General features: G+C 41.1%; 1 pseudogene; it reads right to left on the reverse strand.

The window, feature by feature from the left end:
• Window positions 1-17711: 17711 nt before the first annotated feature.
• LOC101973258 (large ribosomal subunit protein eL15 pseudogene) lies at window positions 17712-18274 on the reverse strand (annotated as a pseudogene).
• Between the last annotated feature and the right edge of the window lie 274 nt (window positions 18275-18548).

Consider the following 18548-nt stretch of genomic DNA (forward strand, 5'->3'; position numbering starts at 1 on the left):
ACAATGTTTTGATTTGGGGTTTGGGGTTTGGGGTTGTTTTTTTTTCTCACAAAGAGGATAAAGAGCATCAGGGAGGTGATAGTCCCAAGAACAGAGACTCATGAAGGTAAAAGCATCTGATGTCTAAAAGTCAGCATAATACCCAAAAGAGTTGAAAACCATTATTTAAGGAAAGTTGAAACTCGAATGTTCATAGCAACACTTCAATTTTACCAAAAGGTGGAAACAAACCAAATGAACTTCAACAGATCAATGAGTAAACAAAATGTAGCATATCCATACAATGGAATATTATTCAGCTCTAAAAAGGAATGAAACACTGATTTATGCCATCTCACAGATGAACCTCAAAAACATCACACTAAGTGAAAGAAGCCAAACACAGAAGGTCACATATTACATGATTCCATTTCTATATAATATCTAGACTAGGCAAATCCACAGAGTCAGAAAGCACAATAGAAGTTGTCAGAGGTGGAGGAGGAACGAGATAAGGTTTCCTCCGAGGGTGATGACAGCATTTTGAAACCCCATGCTTGAAGTGACAATTGTCACAGCATTTGAATGTAATGAATGCCACCTAATGGTGCATTTTTAAATGGTTATTTCTATATTACGTAAATTTGATCTTAATTTGAAAAAGACAGACAGACAGACATGCTGAACATGGTGGTGCACTCCTGCACCACTAACTTGGCAAGTTCCAAAGCCCCAGTGACTTAGGGAGATCCTGTCTCAAATTAGAAGATAAAGAGAACTGGGCTGGAGTTGTGGCTCAGCGGTAGAGTGCTTGACTAGCAATGTGCGAGGCCGTGGGTTCAATCCTCAGCTCCATGTATAAATAAATAAAATAAAGGTATTGTGTCCACCTACAATTAAAAAATAAGTATTAAAAAATGGGACATAGGGTTCAGTCCCCAGTACCAATGAATACATAGATGAATAAGATAAATAAAAAAGTTAGTAGATGATATCTAGATAAAGAGATAAAGATAAATAGATAAAAAGCCAAGAGACTGTTGGTTACTATTGGCTGCCTGGTATTGTTTTGCAGTATTGGGGATTGAACTCAGGGGCACTCTACCATGAAGCCACATCCTCAGCCCTTTTTATTTTTTATTTTGAGGCAGGGTCTAAGTTGCCCAGACTGCCTTCAAACTTGTGATCCTCCTTCCTCAGCCTCCTGAGTAGCTGGGATCACAAGTGTGCACCACCGTGCTCAGCTAGCAGCCTGGCTTGGAATGGTGACTTGCCATGTCATTAGGTGACACTGGGTGAGCTGCTGGACCTCTGCACCTCAGTTTCTTCATCTTAAATTGGGAATAGCAAAAACGTTTTCCTCGAAGATCATTGTGAGGAGCAAGTGAGTTAATATCTATAAAGCCACAAGATCAACCTTTTTATATTCTTTTTTCTCCATTTAGTTTATGTCCTTATTGGTGCATTATAATTATACACAGTAGTGAAGTTTATTGTTACATATTTGTACCTGCTCACAATATAACTATATAATTTGGTCAGTTTCATTCCCCAAGTATTTTTATAGTCTAAGTGTCATAATTTTTTTAAATAGATACATCAGCCCCAAACCCCCTCCACGCAGGCTGCTCTGACCTGGGCTCTTTTCTTCAGGTCTGCATCTCTTGGCCTGACAGAATGGCCAACTTGAGAGCCAGGTGTACATCCAGGGCTGATGGGCTCAGCCCAGTGGGTGAGTCGGTCTTCTCTCCGGAGTTTCCAGCAGACAAAGTCCCCTTAAAGACGCCCACACAGGGGAAATGAATAAGAGTTTCCAATCAGAGTCCCAAATTCTCAAATGACTTAAAAGTGTGGGACTCTTGTGTACAGAACCTCATTATTCAGGACTTATGAGATTCCTGTGAAGAAAGGGAGTCTTCCCTGAAGAAGCCACAGGAGAAGACAGTCACTCATGTATTGCTAACAGCCAATGAGGGGTGCATACACCAAAAGATGGTGATGGGACAATTCCATTTGCCTGGGGACATGGTAGCCACTGCTGTAGCATAACGCATGACTCTCATGCATGTGGTGTCAGTGTTGTGAACATACCTCCTGCACCATCATTCACATACAGTTATGGAGAGTATATAATACTTGATAAATAAAAACACTTACTATAAGTGGTCTATGTATTTACTTCTCTATACTTTATGGCTATTTTATAGTGTACTCCTTCTACTCATTGAGAAAAATGTTTGGTGTAAACAGGAGGCTGTGTTCTGCCGGCAGCAGCTCATATACTTCCTGTGTACTATGTCTCCTGGTTGCATCAAGAGGCCACGTGGAGTGATTGGTCTATAGCACCTAGGTTTGTGTACATACCTCTATAATGTTCACACAATGACAAAGTCACCTAATGACATCTTTCTTAGAATCTGTTCCCATCATTATGTGATGCATGACTGTACTTCCAGGCAAAAATTTCCCAGGTTGACTTCCTTGAGGCTCCAAGTGCTGGGCCAGGCCTCCTTCCCAGGATGATTAGGAGGAGGTTCTGAAAGGACTGAGCCCTCAGGGCTACACTATTCTTGTGCACTGGCCATTCAGAGCCCAGATAAGGTGCCAGTACCAGTGAAGAAGTAAGGAATGTTCTAGGCTCCACGCTGCCCATTGGAGCAATGACCTCATCATTTGGTTTGGATAGATTTTTCACTATATAATATTTTTGTCTGGAGTGGTTTGGTTTGGTTTTGGAATAGGTATTACATTAGTTCAAAACTTAATTAACTCAAAAAGATATTCAGAGAAGTCTTACTTCAATGCCAGTTATTCTCCTCTCTCTCTCTCTCTCTCTCTCTCTCTCTCTCTCTCTCTCTCTCTCTCTCTCTCTCTCACACACACACACACACACACACACACACACAGCTAATCAATTCATTGGTATCTTGTATAGTCTTTCCCAGAGTGTTTTTAATGCCAAGAAAACAAATATAAACATTTACTTACTCATTTATTTTCTCTTTAATTTATGGGAAAGGTAGCATATTATACATACTTTGCTGCACCTAGAGTTTCTTCACTTAATATATTGGAAATCATTTACTAGAGAGCATCTTCATTCTTTTTTACAGTTGTGTAATATTCAACTGTAGGGAAGTACAATAATTTACTTAATTATTTTCCACTTGGTAGATATGTGGACAAATTCCAAAAATTTGCTATTTTAAATCACTGGCAATTTATAAATTGTGTGCATGTTATTGTACAAGTGTGCAAGGCAAATCCTTAAGGGTGCTATTGCTGGGTCAAAGGTTACATGCCTTTGTAATTTTGACATATACTGCCAAAATGCTCTCCAATTTTACCTGTCAACATTAATGTAAGAGACTTCTATTTCCCACAGATGTATCAGCATTGGGTGTTGTTACACTTTTGAATTTTTTCCAATCTGATCAATGAAAATGGTATCTCGGGGTAGCTTTAATTTTTGCATTGCTCTTATCAGAAATGAGATTGAATATACCTTTTATATTGTCAGGGGCCACTTCTGCTTTCTGTCCTATGAACTATCAATTCACACCCTTTACTTGCTTTTCTGATGGGTTCTTAGTCTTTTGCTGATTGGTATGTGTGAGCTTTTTCTCAATGAGGAAGATCCACCATTTTCTATGAGATGGGCTGCAAATGTTTGTTTAATTATATATGCGAACGTGTTTTGCCGTGCAGAATTTTTCATATCGTTTGACTTACCAACCTTGGGTTTTGTGATTTATGAAATTTGAATGATAGAAACACATTACTCCATCCCAAGTTTATAAAGGTTTTGACAAGAAATCCTCAAAAGTTTTCATCTATGACTTTTATGGATTTCTTTAAAGGTTTGACCTTTGGCTCCTTGGAGTTGTTCTTCATTTTCCTTACTCAGAGAAGGCGATTCCTGTGTCTTCCCTCTCCATCCCACCACTCTCCATATCCCCTTGGCCCTGGCCCTCTGTAGACATGACAACAGCTGCCAGAAATGTAGACTTCAGGAAAGGGCCGTGAGCCTCCAGCCCTCCCAGACTGATCAGGATCTCCACACGAATCTGAGCCGTCTGGGATGAAACGGGGTTTGGGGCAATTGAAGGGGACAACTGAAAGGAACCCAATGATGGTGACCCCAATGATGGTTACCTCAGTCACTTAAAATTCTTGGAAGCACTGGACAGAGGCACTTGGAAAGGGAGAAAAACGGACTTAAAAAAGCAGTCTCAGGGTTTCAACATGTGTTCTTCATCGGTAGAATTCAGGATGAGGATTTGGAGGACCCCGTGGGAGTATCCTTTTACTACTCTCCCCTAATCCTCTCCAAATCGCCTGGGCTCTACAGCTGTTGGTTAGCCAGATAAACTATTTGTTCAATTATTCTTGGCCAGGATGGGGCGGCTCACCTCAAAGGCTTTGGGCTTCATAATTCGGGCTACTTCAATCAGCCAGGGCCCCCCCAGGGCTGCCTACAGGAGACAGGGCCTGTTTGAAGATAGCAGCGCTGGACCAAGTCTTCCCCTTCACCCCCTTTTCATCTCCACCCAGACGGGGCTGGAGCGGCTGACACCTCCCCATGGACTCTTATGTCGGGGAACAGAGTTAGCTACGGGAACCATGCCAAAGCAGAGAATCAAGGCGATAAAATAATTACAAATGAAAGGGAGATTAGCAGGCACTGTCGGGACAAATGCTTCCAGAATGGTTCCTGAAATCTCAGGCGGCGGGTTCTCAAAGGAGACGTGGCTGCAGCTGCTGTCTCCATGGTGATGGGGCAACAGATGCCCAGCTGGGAGCACTCTCTGCCCATGTCAGAGCCAACAAAGCACCAGCCCCGGGAAGGAGATGACAGACCGGGTCACCTTTGCATCATGGAAATGGACTGATCATTAACACAATTTTATTTTCTTCATTTGTCTGCTCCCCCTCCCCCTCCCCTTGGCTTCAGCCGAGTCCCACTAATAAATGGTTGACAGCTGCTGAGAAATGGGTCCAGTCTGGCAGTTGCTCTGAGAAATATTCTCCTTGGAGTTTTGATGCCGCATGCTGCTGGAAAGTCCTGAGCAGTGATCTGGTATGTTCTCTCTGTAGCTAAGTTCTCATCTCAATAAGCACCAGTTTATTCGCTTTCTCTCCAAATTTGATTCCAGTTTCCTGTGACATCCCTAGGCCACAGTAACAAGTAACTTGGGATAACCACACTCCACTTCTCCTCCAAAATATCCATCACTTTCCTAAGACCATCTCCAAGAAACAAAATCTAACAGCAGTGGGATTGCCATGTAATCAGCATGAGCTTCGTGCTTCCAGAGAAATGGTCACTCCTAAGCATTTTCTATATTTAAGAAACTCTGGAATCACTATGAATAGTGTCTCTCTATCTAACATGATATAAAGTCTGAGACTCTTCATATTTCACACCGAGTTTGGGCATATTCTCTGGGGTGCTTTTCCAGGTATCTCAGTTCAGGGTAGGAAGAGATGTTTTCTAAACATGTATCAAATAGCCTGTCTTGAAATAATTCATTCATTATATAGTTAGAGAATGATCATCCCTAATCCAAAAATCCAAAATCTGAAATGCTCCATAATCTAAAACTTTCTGAGCACAGGACACAATCAAAACACAGGTGATCAAAAATAGTGAGTAAAATTACTTTTAGGCTATGTGTATCAGGTGTATGTGAAACAAATGAACTTAATGTTTAGATTTGTGTCCCATTCCCAAGATATTTGATTATGCACATGCAAATATTCCAAAATCCAGTAATATCTGAAATGTAATCACTTCTGGTCACAAGTATTTTGGATAAGGGATGCTCAGCCTGTACTGAATTGGAGTCAAAAAAACTGACTCAAATATCTGCTGCACCTACAAAATGCAAAATTAACTACAAACTCCCTGTGAGAAGAAACTGCATAACATTTTTGTATTTTTCCAATTTCTAGAAAAATGATCAGTGTAAGCATCAAGAGAAGAAAAGGGGAGAAGGAAGGAAGGAAGGAAGGAAGGAAGGAAGGAAGGAAGGAAGGAAGGAAGGAAGGAAGGAAGGAAGGAAGGAAGGAGGGAAGGAAGGGAAGTTTTGTAAGGCAGGACACTCCAAACTTTTCAAATCATGTGTCTGTATGGGTTTTTTATTATTATTTGTTTTAGTTGTAGATGGACACAACACCTTTATTTATTTTTATGTGCTGAGGATCAAACCCAGTGCTTCACAGGTGCAAGGCACACGCACTACCACTGAGCCACAACTCCAAGCCTGTCTGCATGTTTTTAACATGCATCCCCAAAGAAAGAATGTCTATTTAAATAATATTAACTATTCTAATACTATAATGAGCTTTATAGAAATAGAGACAAACAGGAATTGAAAGGGAGTTAAGTTAAAAATAAGTAGAACTTCTATTTCCTTCTTATGCTGCAATGGATCCTCTTGTCCTTCCCATTTCAGACACCACAGTTTCTACACTCAAGCGGCCTGCAATGTATTTAAGAAGACTTGAAACAAAGAATAACACTGGTGCTGCACAAAAATTAAAATTTAGAGGAGGGGATGGTCTTCCAGGACATGGGTGTGTTTTACAAAGTCACGTACTCCACTGAAATAGAATACCCACGTTTATAGTTTTGTGCCTATGTGCATTTTTGTAAGGAAAGTCCAAAGCTTTCCTGTAATCCTCAAATGAATCTGGAACAAAAATTAGAGAATAATTGGATGAAAGGGAGAAAAAGAACACGAAGAGCTAAAGGAAATACACAGGCATTCTGTTCACGGTTGTCCTGCTTTTGCAGACAGAACAATCTGGAGTGGATGAAATACTGTCCCAAACACTAACCAGGGAAATGAAGCCATTTCCAAGGACTAATGTTTCATCTCTGGGTTACTGCTTTTTTCCAACTCCTTTTAGCAGTAGCCACCTTTGAAATGAAATCTTGTGTGGACTCACATACATAAAAATAGACCCAAGTGAAGATGCTCTGGGTGAAGAGCACATCCCAAGTCGTCTTCCCCTCCTCATGACCGATGTCAACATGTCCTCACTGGGCTGGAGGTCATGAGAATCCCCGTTTTTGAGCCTGTGATATGATGGAGAGGGTATATATATTTCCTTAATACATGTCCTCTCCACTCTGAATATGAACTATTCAAAATCACCCCTCGGCTTCAGCTTCTATCTTTAGCTATTTTTCTCCTTTCGTTTCCTTAAACAAAGTCCCCATTAGTGGTATCCTCTGATTTTTCTCACCAAATGTGGTCCAAGATCCACCCTCACCTGGCTTGCTTGCAAAAGATGCACATTCCTGAGCTTCCTTCCAGACCCACGGACTCAGAACCACTGTGCATGAGCTCCTATCACATGCGGCTTTGACAAGCTTTTGTATGACTCCAGGAGCCCTTAAGTTTGGAATCTACGGAGGCCTTTGCCACAGAGCCATACTCAGCCAGCAACTTCCCATCAGAGAGGCTTTAACTAGCCAAGGGTCATCAGAATTGACTCCACTTTGCTTGAGCCTACCCAAAAGCTAAAGATAGAGCCAGGAGGAGATGAAAATTCCAGGGCTGTGTGTCCATGACTCCGAGGTGAACAATAACTGGGTGTCTTCTGAGGTGACAATCCTCTTTCTCCGGTCTGGATGCACAGTGACAGGCATTTTTCTTTTAGGCTCTGGTTAAATATAGTGCCTAATGCTTTGCAGACTTCAGCTTGGAGGAGTGGAATTTACTGGCCTGGAAGTCAGTCTCTTGTAGCCATGGTGCAAGCAGACATCACAGACCTGGGAAGAGAGGGTAAGCCCATTTGTCTGGGGGGTATTTATTCCATGGAGAGAGGTAGCCCCTGAACTTTGTGCATTTTTCCTGCAGTTAAAAAGGTAGCAGTGGACTAAGTCTTGCATACTCTGCCTGAAAACTAGAATCACGAGAATTTCCCAGAGCTAAGTGGTGGGAGTTGTTTTTACCATATTGATACAGAAGCAAGGACAATTCAGAGCTATAAATGGCAGGATGCAAAATCATAAAAGCAGTTCTCTATATTCTGCCTCCTTTTGGACCCAAATCAAGTTCTGCTTCTGTCATGAAGCTACTCCAGCTCACTGCACTTTCCCCCTCTTCTCCTATGCAGTGGCATGTATCTCAGTGCTCACTCATTCTTTATTTTAAGTATTTAGCTTCTGTCTCCACATCTCTGGGTCACAAACTCCTTGAGAGCACAGACCACACCTCATCTCCCTCAATACCTCCCTTGGAACCGGTCAGTATTGGGTACCTGAGCACTAGTGCATGTCTTTTGGCATGAACCTAGACCACATCAAAGAGAGAGATTTGGGAATGGAGTACTGACTGTGCTCTGGGTACTACTGTAGGCATTTAGCCTGTGTTAATCTATTTCACCTTCACAACACCCATTTGAAGTGACCCCCCCCCATTACAGAAGAGCCAATTTACTCACAGAGGATTGAAGTGAAATGCCTGAGGTTACAGAGGTCACACAGCCACTAAGAAGTAATGCTAGGATTTGAACCCAGGGAGTCTGGCTTCAAAGCCCATGCTCTGCCATGAGCCCTAACACTGCAGAAGGAAAGCTGTCCCTATGGGCATGTGGGAAATGAGCTCAGAGAACCAGAGGGGAGCTTATGCTTCCCAGAAAAAAAGACAATTGACCCTGGAGTCTTTACCCTAACTTGACTTGAAATGACCAACTCAGGCATGGTCTCTCCAGCAGAAGGACAGTAGGCCTTTTCCAGGTTCATGGCTCTCCTCTAGCTACTGAAAAGTTCATCCAAGGCCCAGCACCAGCAGCAGCCTCTCCCACCTCTCAGAGATCCACCCTGCTCTGCATGGATGAGGGAAGAGGCATTGGGAGGAAAAAGTGGCATTTGCCAATGGAGAGCAACCCCCAATCAGAGAGCTTGGGCAGGTGCTGAGGGTTGGGGGTGACACCAACCCAAACTGGCAAGAGACCACTCACTGCCTTACAAAGGCAACCTCCAAACTCAAAACAATTCTTTACTCCCCCTCCAAGACTTTCCTGAAACTTCTTCATGCTAAATAATGAGATTATTTGATGTCCCTGAGTCCCACCCTAGTTGGCCATGTCCAAGCCACTAGAAATACTCCCAAGTACTCCCTTGGTACTTCCAGGGACCAAGTAGTATCTAAGACCTTAAAGAAGGGACCTTAAATTGACCAAATTATGTTGTGTACATGCACAAATATGGAACAGCAAATTCCACTATTATGTATAATTATAATGCATCAATAAATGTTTTAATTTAAAGAAAAAGGAAAAAAAAGAAAGGAGCTTGCAACATGTAGCCTGGGAGAAAACTTTCAACAGGAAGAGGGAAAAGCCCCTCTTTTAAAAACAGTGATGATTTAAAGAATCTCATATATGAAGTAAAATCTCATATATGAACTTATGGTTCTGGTAAGCATTTAAAATGCAATATATTCATAGACAGAAAAAAATTTTAAAAGCATCAGACAAATTGTTTGATGCTTATAAAATATCGGTATGGTTTCAAGAGACATGGGGCTGGGTTTAGTTTTTTTGAAATCTCTTCATTATGTAAAGTCTTCCTGAATGCTAAGTGAAACCTGCTTTTAACATCTAAGATATGCTGGGCTCTGGTCCTTGAACTTTGTGTTAGAGACATTTAAAGGTGAATATGTCCTCAATGAGAGAAGATTTCAGAAAAGAGAGATAAGGAAACAAATCACCTTCAGTGAAAGTTTTAGACTTGGGGACTGATGTCCACAATGGGAATCCATCGTGAAGGCCTTGAGCGGGAATGTTAGATGGATCCAGGGGCTCAGGAGACATTGTGAAGGAGGCATTTATTTGCAAAGTTTGAAGGAGGTGGATATTTACCAAGCATAAATCACAGGAACTGCAAGAATCCAGAACTGCAAGAACTTCAAGCCAGGCTAAAGATGGAGAAAACAGGGAAAATTAATAGTGCAGGTATGGACAGGAGTCTGGCCCTGGGGCTCAAGGGTTATGCCATTAGTTTAGTTCTTATAACCAAGGACTTGGAGTCACAGTCCTTTCTTTGGACTGAATGATCTGGAATGCTTCAAGGGAAGAAAGAAGGCATGGAGACTCACAGAGGGAAAGCCTGTCCATGCCAGAACACAACCCCCAGAGACAGCCAGGCCTGAGACGGGATGGAATGTGGAGCCTGCTTCCACCACTCACAGGAAGGACAGAGGGGGCTGCTCTTGTCTGTGCATCACACCTAATTTTGCCTAAAGTTTAGGGATTTTTCTTCCTTCATTTCTACCTGTGGTACCTGTGGTGCCTTGAGCAATGTTTTTTACCCCACAAATATCAACTGTCCAAAAATTTGGTCATTTTTCATATGATCTCTTTTGGGTGATAGAGCATATATCTTCCTGAATTCATTCTAAATGGTTGGACAGACATCCTGAACTGAGGGAGTGAAATAGAATAGTTGCTAATATTGATTGTATGTCAACTAACAGCCAGGCACCATACTCATGGCCTTCTTCCTCCTCCTCCTCCTCCTCCTCCTCCTCCTCCTCCTCCTCCTCCTCCTCCTCCTCCTCCTCTTCTTCTTCTTCTTCTTCTTCTTCTTCTTGGCAATGACTGCATCTTTTTTTTTATCTTTATTTTATTTATTTATTTTTATGTGGTGCTGAGAATCAAACCCAGCCCATGATGGCCTTCTTTTTATTATTTTTATTGAGACATAATATTTATATGTCTTTATGGGGTACCTTATGGTAACCAAGTACAATGTACACAATGTGCAATAAATCAGGGTAAAAAGCATCGACATTTCTACAAATATTAATCATTTTTATCTGCTGCTGGGAATTTCATACTTTTGTATCATTTGGAGATGTATTATAGGTTGTTTTCACCTACAGTTATTTACCTACTCTGCTAAAGAAAAAACAGAAGTAATCCCTCCACTGTATGATTGACACTCCCTCTTGAACTTCTTTTCATTCCTCTTCCTCCCTGCCCTTCCCAGTCTCTAGTGATCACTATTACACTCTATTATTCTACTAGATTGGCTTATTGGTTTTCACAAATGTGTATTCATGGAATATATATGGAAAAATATATATATATATATATATCATGGCAGGTCAGAGCTTCAGACTCAAGTGTGTTTGAATGGTCGTCTCCACCCCCTCCACATCCCTGGCTGGCAGTGGGACACAAAGAAGGCACCAAAAAAAAAAAAACTCAATTACATGCCTAAGGAATGAATTCAGTGGATGTCATGTTCTTTCCCTTTCAGGTCTTCTGACATCAACCCTGGAAATGAAGGAAAGACTCAAGTAAGATACCATTTTCTAGAAGGAAATCCTACCATGCAGGACAGCATGAGTGAGGCAGCCAAAGAAGGACACACGCTGTGTGATTCCACTTGCTTGAAGCATCTGCAATAGTCAAACCCACAGAAGCAGAAAACAGAACATCGGTTGCCAGAGGACGGGGAGAAGGACAAGCGGGGACTCGTTACTCGGTAGGTGTTGAACTACAGTTACACAAGACAGTAAGTTCTAGAGATCTGCCTATAAAGCCTAGAGTTCAAAATATGGTTTTGTGCACTTAAAAATTTATTAAGAGAGTGGATCTCATGTAAAGTGTTTTGACCACAAAGAAAAAGAAAAGAAAGAAAGAAACACAAGGAAACTGTGGGAGTTGTTGGATGTGTCTATTACCTTGACTGAGGGGATGGTATCATGGGCAGATGCATATGTTGAAACTCATCAAGTTGTATATGTTAAATATGTGCAATTTTGTATATCAATTATATCTCAATAAAGCTGTTCAAAAGGTAACATTTTCTTAGTTTTATCTCCATCCCAAAGTTCCTTCACTCCTTCTGTAACATTCAAATTGGTGCAACCCCTACCACATTCACATCCATTCACATTTGATGTGGGATTTTCCCTCTTCCCTCTTGCCCCTACCTGAGAGGGGTGAACTTCCTAGTCAAAACCCTATGGAGGTGAACAAAAGACCCTTGGTACTCCCTGAAGTTCCTGACTCTCAGCCAGAATGATGAGGAGATCAGATGTGGCTCGGCCTCAGAACTCTTTTCTCTGCCCAGAGCCAGCTGGAGAAGAAAGTGTGGGCAAGAATGTCCTAGATTCGGCCTCCACTGCTCAGGCTTCCAGCATCCCCTGAGGCCTCCTGTGAGTGGAACCACACAGTCTGGTCTTTCTGCTTCGGGCTGACTGCACTCAGCACAATGTTTTCCAGGTTCATCCATCCCAAATGGTTTGCCAACGACATTCGAATCTGTGCTGTGGTGGCATGTCCATCAAATCCAGTTTTGTGTCTCAATAGCAGTCTCCTGCTGACAGACAAAAGCCAGGGTGGAGCCAGGATGCCCCTAGCCACCATTGTGCGTAGCTCGTCCAGAACTCTCCTCACACCTCGGCTTTTTCGAAACCTGGCATCCTCTCACCTTTCACATTGGTAAGAGCCTAAGAAGCTGTTGTGAAATTATCTTGAACCTGGGTTGTGTGGGATCAAAGAAATATCCCAGAAGACCAGCGGGATGGAGGAAAGGAGAGGAATTTTCCCCAGTGGATGGCTGAGTCCATGAATGTGGAACCCATGAATGCAGAGAAACAATTTGTGTGTATGTGTGTGTATGTGTGTGTGCACACATGATCATCTGTGTAGAAAATCCCCAGGAAGGCTTGGGCAGCAGGATCACAAGTTCAAGGCCCATCGGGCATGCATACATACATATATATATATATATATATATATATATATATATGTAAATATATATACATGTAGTCTGTGTAGACAATCCATAGAAGTCTATAAAAACTATTTATATTTATATATACATTTATATTTATATTTGAATAGATTCTTCTTTGGAGAACTCTAATACATAAGTATATGGAAATATAACTGCTTTTGTGTGTTTTGACTTTATACCCTGCCACCTTGTTAAATTCTAACAGAGTTCTAACAAGTTTTGCAGAGTCTTGAGGATTTTCTTGTGTGTGTGTGTATAGAGGACAAGGGTACTGGGGATTGAACCCAGGGGCACTCTATCACTGAGCTATACCCCTGCTTGGTGCCACATTGGCTTGGGGGGTGGGGGTGAGGGTCCTGCACAGCCTAACTTTTCCAAGAAAACTGAGTATAAGCTGCAGAAGGAGTCTCCGGGACTGAACTTGTTAAAGAAAACTATCCTATGAACATAGGACCCCTCATTGTTTGTAAGTACAAGGCAATGGGACTGCAGTGTCCCACCTAGAGGAGAGGCATATGCTGAAACTGATTTCCCTGGTTGTGCTAGCCATGGGGAATCAAGAGAATCCCTTTCAGTAGCATTTCTTCAGGAGCAACACAGCGCCCCCTGGTGGCCACATGGGTGTGGCTGTAGTACAATAGTGTGTGAACATTGCCACCTGCCGGGCACTCTATTGATGTGCAGCTTTGCCAACAAATTTTCAGCAGGTATGTTTTTTGGTTCTCAAGTTTTATTCAAGAACTTTTTTCTTTTTACATTCCTGTAGGTACTTTTAATTTTCTAGTTTAAGCAGTAATGAATCTATTAGAAGTATATTTGTGAAATGAAAAAAGAAAGTGAAAATGAAAATTTTTTTACTTACTGGAAAAATAGGGATCAAAGAAAATGGATAGCAATTATTTCAATAATATATGCTGCAAATGGCCAACAAATATATATATATATATATATATATATATATATATATAAAGTTCCACTTCTCTAGCAATCAAAGAAATACAGATCTAAACTACACTAAGATTTTATCTCATTCCAGTCAGAATGGCAATGATCAAGAATGCAAATAATAATAAATGCTGGTGAGGATGTGGGAGGAAATGTACACTCAGAACATTGTTCGTAAGACTACAAATTATTACAGCCACTTTGGAAAGCAGTGTGTAGATTCCTCAAAAGGCTAGGAACTCAACCACCATGTGACCCAGCTATCCCATTCCTCAGTATTTATCCAAAAATACTAAAGTCAGCATGATATGGCAATACAGCCATTATAATGTTTATAGCAGCACAATTCAAAATAGCCAAACTATGGAATCAATCCAGATGCCCATTAATAGATGAATGGATCAAGAAATGAAGTTTTACTCAGCCATAAAAAATGATGACATTATGGCATTTTCCAATAAGTGGATGGAAATGGAGAACATGCTAAGTGAGATAAGCCAGACTCAGAAAATCAAGGGTCAAATGTTTTCTCTTGTATGTAAAAGCTAAAGTAAAATAAGATAAAGAAGCAGTGGGGGAAGGGATTGGACATCATAAATATATAGGGAAGATCAGTGGAACAGAAGGAGGAGAATGAAAGAGAGGGAGGGAGGGAGGGAAAAATATGAAAGGAATCGAACAGAATCATGTTATATGCATATATAAATGTACCAAAGGGAATTTCACCTTTATGTATAGGTAGAAAGTACCAATAAAAACAAATAAATAAAGGAATGAAAGTAAGATCAGTAGAGGAGGAAGAAAAGGGGGAGGGAGAAGGAGAGGAAAAAGGAGGGTGAATTGAAATCAAATTCCTTGCATGTATAATTTTGTCAAAAGGAACCCAAATACTATGCATAATTATAAAGCTCTAATAAAAAATGTGCTGTTTATCTGTACTGAAGTATGAACATAAGGCAAATGTCACAGTGGGAGAAGCATGAATTTTAGAATCACACAACTGAGATCACATGCCTACCGGCTTTGTGAGCTTGGGAAAAGTTACTTAATATCTCTAAGCATCTGTTTTCCCTAATATAGAAGGGAGGTACACTTATCTTGCAGTATTGTAGGAAAGGTTAGATGAAATAACATGCATAATATAAAAATGAAATGCATATTAAATAAATCAGATATGCAAAATACATAATCTTTAGGTAGAACATAAAATTTCATATAAATTTTTTTTTCTAATTGAATTATGAAATATTTCTGACCTGGACCTAGCAAATGAAAAGATGGAATCACTCATATATTTTTAAAATAGTCTGTATTTTCTTTTCTCTATAGTGGTTGATTCTGATCCTTCTCCAAAAGATAATTTGGCTTTGGCACAAGGCTTATGTATGAGAATTAGGTAGAGAATTCTGCCAAATTGAGACTCCACTAACATTGAGTGATGATCTTCAGCGTGCCAGACACTTTCAAAGACTCTCTTTCATCGTCACCAGTGAAACCTAAAGCTTCAGGATCCATCCCCTTTCCACCAGAAAACATTTTGCCAAGAACACAAGAACCTTTTCTTCCATAGCTACTTGAGCACTGTCCAGATTACTCAGAAAAGCCCCACACAGGGAAGAACACAAACGTCCATTAGCAGGAGAACAGATCACAGTGAATCCACACAGTGAAGCACCCCAGAGAACAAAAAGGACAAACAGCTAAGCGCAACAATGTGGGTGAATCCTGAGTCTGAGAAAAAAAATAGGAAAAAAATGCATATATCGTGTTTTTAAGATGTTCTAGAATAAGAAAATCTAATCTATGTTGGTAGAAGTCAGAATAGTTGTTAGCACTGCTTAGGAGGTGGAAACTGCCTACAAAGGGACGATAGGAAATGTGGGTGAGGGAAATGTCCTTGATCTCAGTCTAGGTGATGGTCACACCAGCATAATGGGCAGAGGTGCGTCACAGCCCATTAGCACCACCAAGAGAGCCAATGGTCAAATTCTCAGAACTTTGCAAATCAGATGGCATCACATTGGCAGCATGAAATCCATCGTGGTGGAAGTGTTTGTACCCTGGAAGTTGGCAATCAGTACAAAGCCAGGCTTGTTTTTTTAAAAATCCCACCAGAACAAAAACAGTTGTTTAACATTTATGAATATACCACTGCCTACATCCACCAAAGCTCACCAAACTGTATTTTGAAGATCTAGGTATTATACTAGATAAAAATTATATCTCAAATCATTATACCTCACCACTGTCACAGTGTGCAGAACACAGCCAGAAAGAATGCTGATCAATCAGTTGAGAGAGAAAGATTGTTAATGTTCTTTTCTGGGAATGAAAATCAAAATGTAAGCCTTGCTGTCCAGCCCTAATGGATCTAAATCAAGAAACCGTGTGGACTCTCTCTCGTCCCTCGAGGAGATCCACAGAACAGAGTAGAGGAGAGTGTGGCCATAGAGTCACTAATCAAGACTTCTGGAGACCAAGCAGGAAGCGGGTCTGATTTTATCGTGCAGTTGCCAGGTATATATACTCAGGCAGTAGCTAAGCAGATTACAGGCAGCCACCAATGCAATTTCTGACCAACTGTCCTTGCAGCAACCAATCGAGGAGCAGGTCGTGGAGAAAGCGCCGGGACTGCAACACATGGCCTCACGCCCAGGGCTGTACCTATAGGGTAAGCGGGGTAAGAGGTTTGCGGCTCACACGCCTAGCAGCAGGGAGTGGTTTTCCACTCAGACGCCCTTAACGTATGCCATGTATGCAGTACTCCATGCCCTTGTCCCCACGAGAAAAAGATCAAATCCTTGAGACTCGGGGAAGACATGCAGGGCAGGTGGGCATCTTGAGAGCTGCTGCACAGGTCACAGTCTTCAGCCTCACCTGTGAGGAGGAACTGGAGTCCCACTCCAGAAGCTACTGCCATCCTCTCTCATTTTATTGGTTTTATTTTTTAAAAATCATCACAATAAAATTTACTCTTTTACTATAAAGTTTCTACAGTTTTAACACATGTATAAAATTATGGAATCATTACCACAATCAGGATGCAAAATAGTACCCCCTAAAATTTCCCTCCTGCTCTCCCTTTATGATCACAGCCTCCCCCACCCCTAACTCCTGGGAACCCCTGGTCTATTCTCCATCACTACTTTGTCTTTTCAAAAATATCATGAAAATCACCTACAAGTAAGAAATACAGTGCCTACCTCTCTAAGACTGCTTCCTTCACCCAGGATAATGCCTTGGAGTATACTTCTTTGTTACATGCATAAATAATACATTCCTTTTTATTACTTAGTAGTATTCTTTTGTATGAACATGTTACAATTTATTCATCCATTTCCCTGTTTTCCCCCTTTAAAGAATTTATTTGACACCTATTATGCCACATATTTTAAACACTGACATGTAATTCCCTAATAAGATAAAGCAAGACAGAGAGTTCATCTTATTAGAAACAAGATACACCATCACTTATTGTCTTCAAACATTATTGCACTTTAACTTCCATAATTTGACAAAGCATTCATGAAATAATCTGCACACTAGTTTTAACAAATAACACCTTTAAGCAGACATGACTGTCCTAAGTTGTTTATTAAATATGAACTTTACAAATATCACACTTTTTTGTTATGATTAGTTATACATGACAGTAGAATGCATTTTGACACCTCACACATAAAAGGATATAACTTCTCATTCATCTGATTGTACATGAAGTAGAGTTACACAGGTCATGTAATCATATATGCACAGAGAGTCATAATGTCCAATTAATTCTACTATCATTCCTACCCCCATTCCCTCTCCTCTCCCTTCACTCCTGCTGTCTAGTCCAACACATCTCTATTCACCCCCTCCTTATTGTGAATTAGCATCCGCATATCAGAGAAAACATTTGGTTTGGGGGGATTGGCTTCTTTCACTTAGCATACTATTCTCCAATTCTATCCATTTACTGGCAAATGCCATAATTTCGTTCTTCTTTAAGTCACAAACATCATACTTTCATTAGCAGTTAGTAGTGGAGCTGGGGAATATTATGCCTTCTCCAAGCTGCACAGGGAGACCCACCAATAGTGTGGTGGAACTTGTGACCTTTCCAAGGCCAGGACTCTTGCAGCCTGCATATGTTAACCCATGCATTTCCCTGTGCTTGGGGACTGGTTTGGTGATTCATTGGGTGTCCGGATTTCTTCTGACAGCTTTGTTAAATGGATCAATGAGGATGACCTCAAATAATTTGTATGTGGAATCTTTACCAATAGAATGCAAGACTCTCAGAGCCCCACAACGGTGTCCAGCTCACTCCTCAATGACAGACTGAAGAATCCTGGTTAATCCTGGTCAACACCATGATTGGCATTTGTGGCCACCACAGTGCATACAAATCCTGTATATGACATAACCTTGATTGTTCTTGTATCCCAGTCTGCATGCTTTATCCAGCTGGGTGGGGCGGGGTGCACCATGGAGTGCAGAGAGCTGGTGATACTGCCAGCAGCAGACCTTCAGAAGAAAGAGCATCACATCCAACTGCTTCTACCTCCATTGCTCCTGGGTGGACTTGTTTGCCCCCATCTTGACTTACCTGATGGGTGCCACCAGATGGAAAGGCTCCATTCACCTACTGAAGGACGTTTGCTTGCGATAATGTGACTAGAATATCAATAAACTTTCATATCCAGGTTTCTTACGCTCACATGCATAAGTTTTCATTTCTCTAGGGAATGGAATGGCTGAATTATATAACAAATGTATGTATGTTAACTTTATAAGAATGCTTTCCATTTGTCTCTAAGAATCTTTTGATTTCCTCCTTTATGTCTTCTGTAACCCATTGATCCTCGAAACA

Source organism: Ictidomys tridecemlineatus, chromosome 4 (genome assembly GCF_052094955.1).
Source record: "Ictidomys tridecemlineatus isolate mIctTri1 chromosome 4, mIctTri1.hap1, whole genome shotgun sequence".
Classification (NCBI taxonomy): Eukaryota; Metazoa; Chordata; class Mammalia; order Rodentia; family Sciuridae; genus Ictidomys; species Ictidomys tridecemlineatus.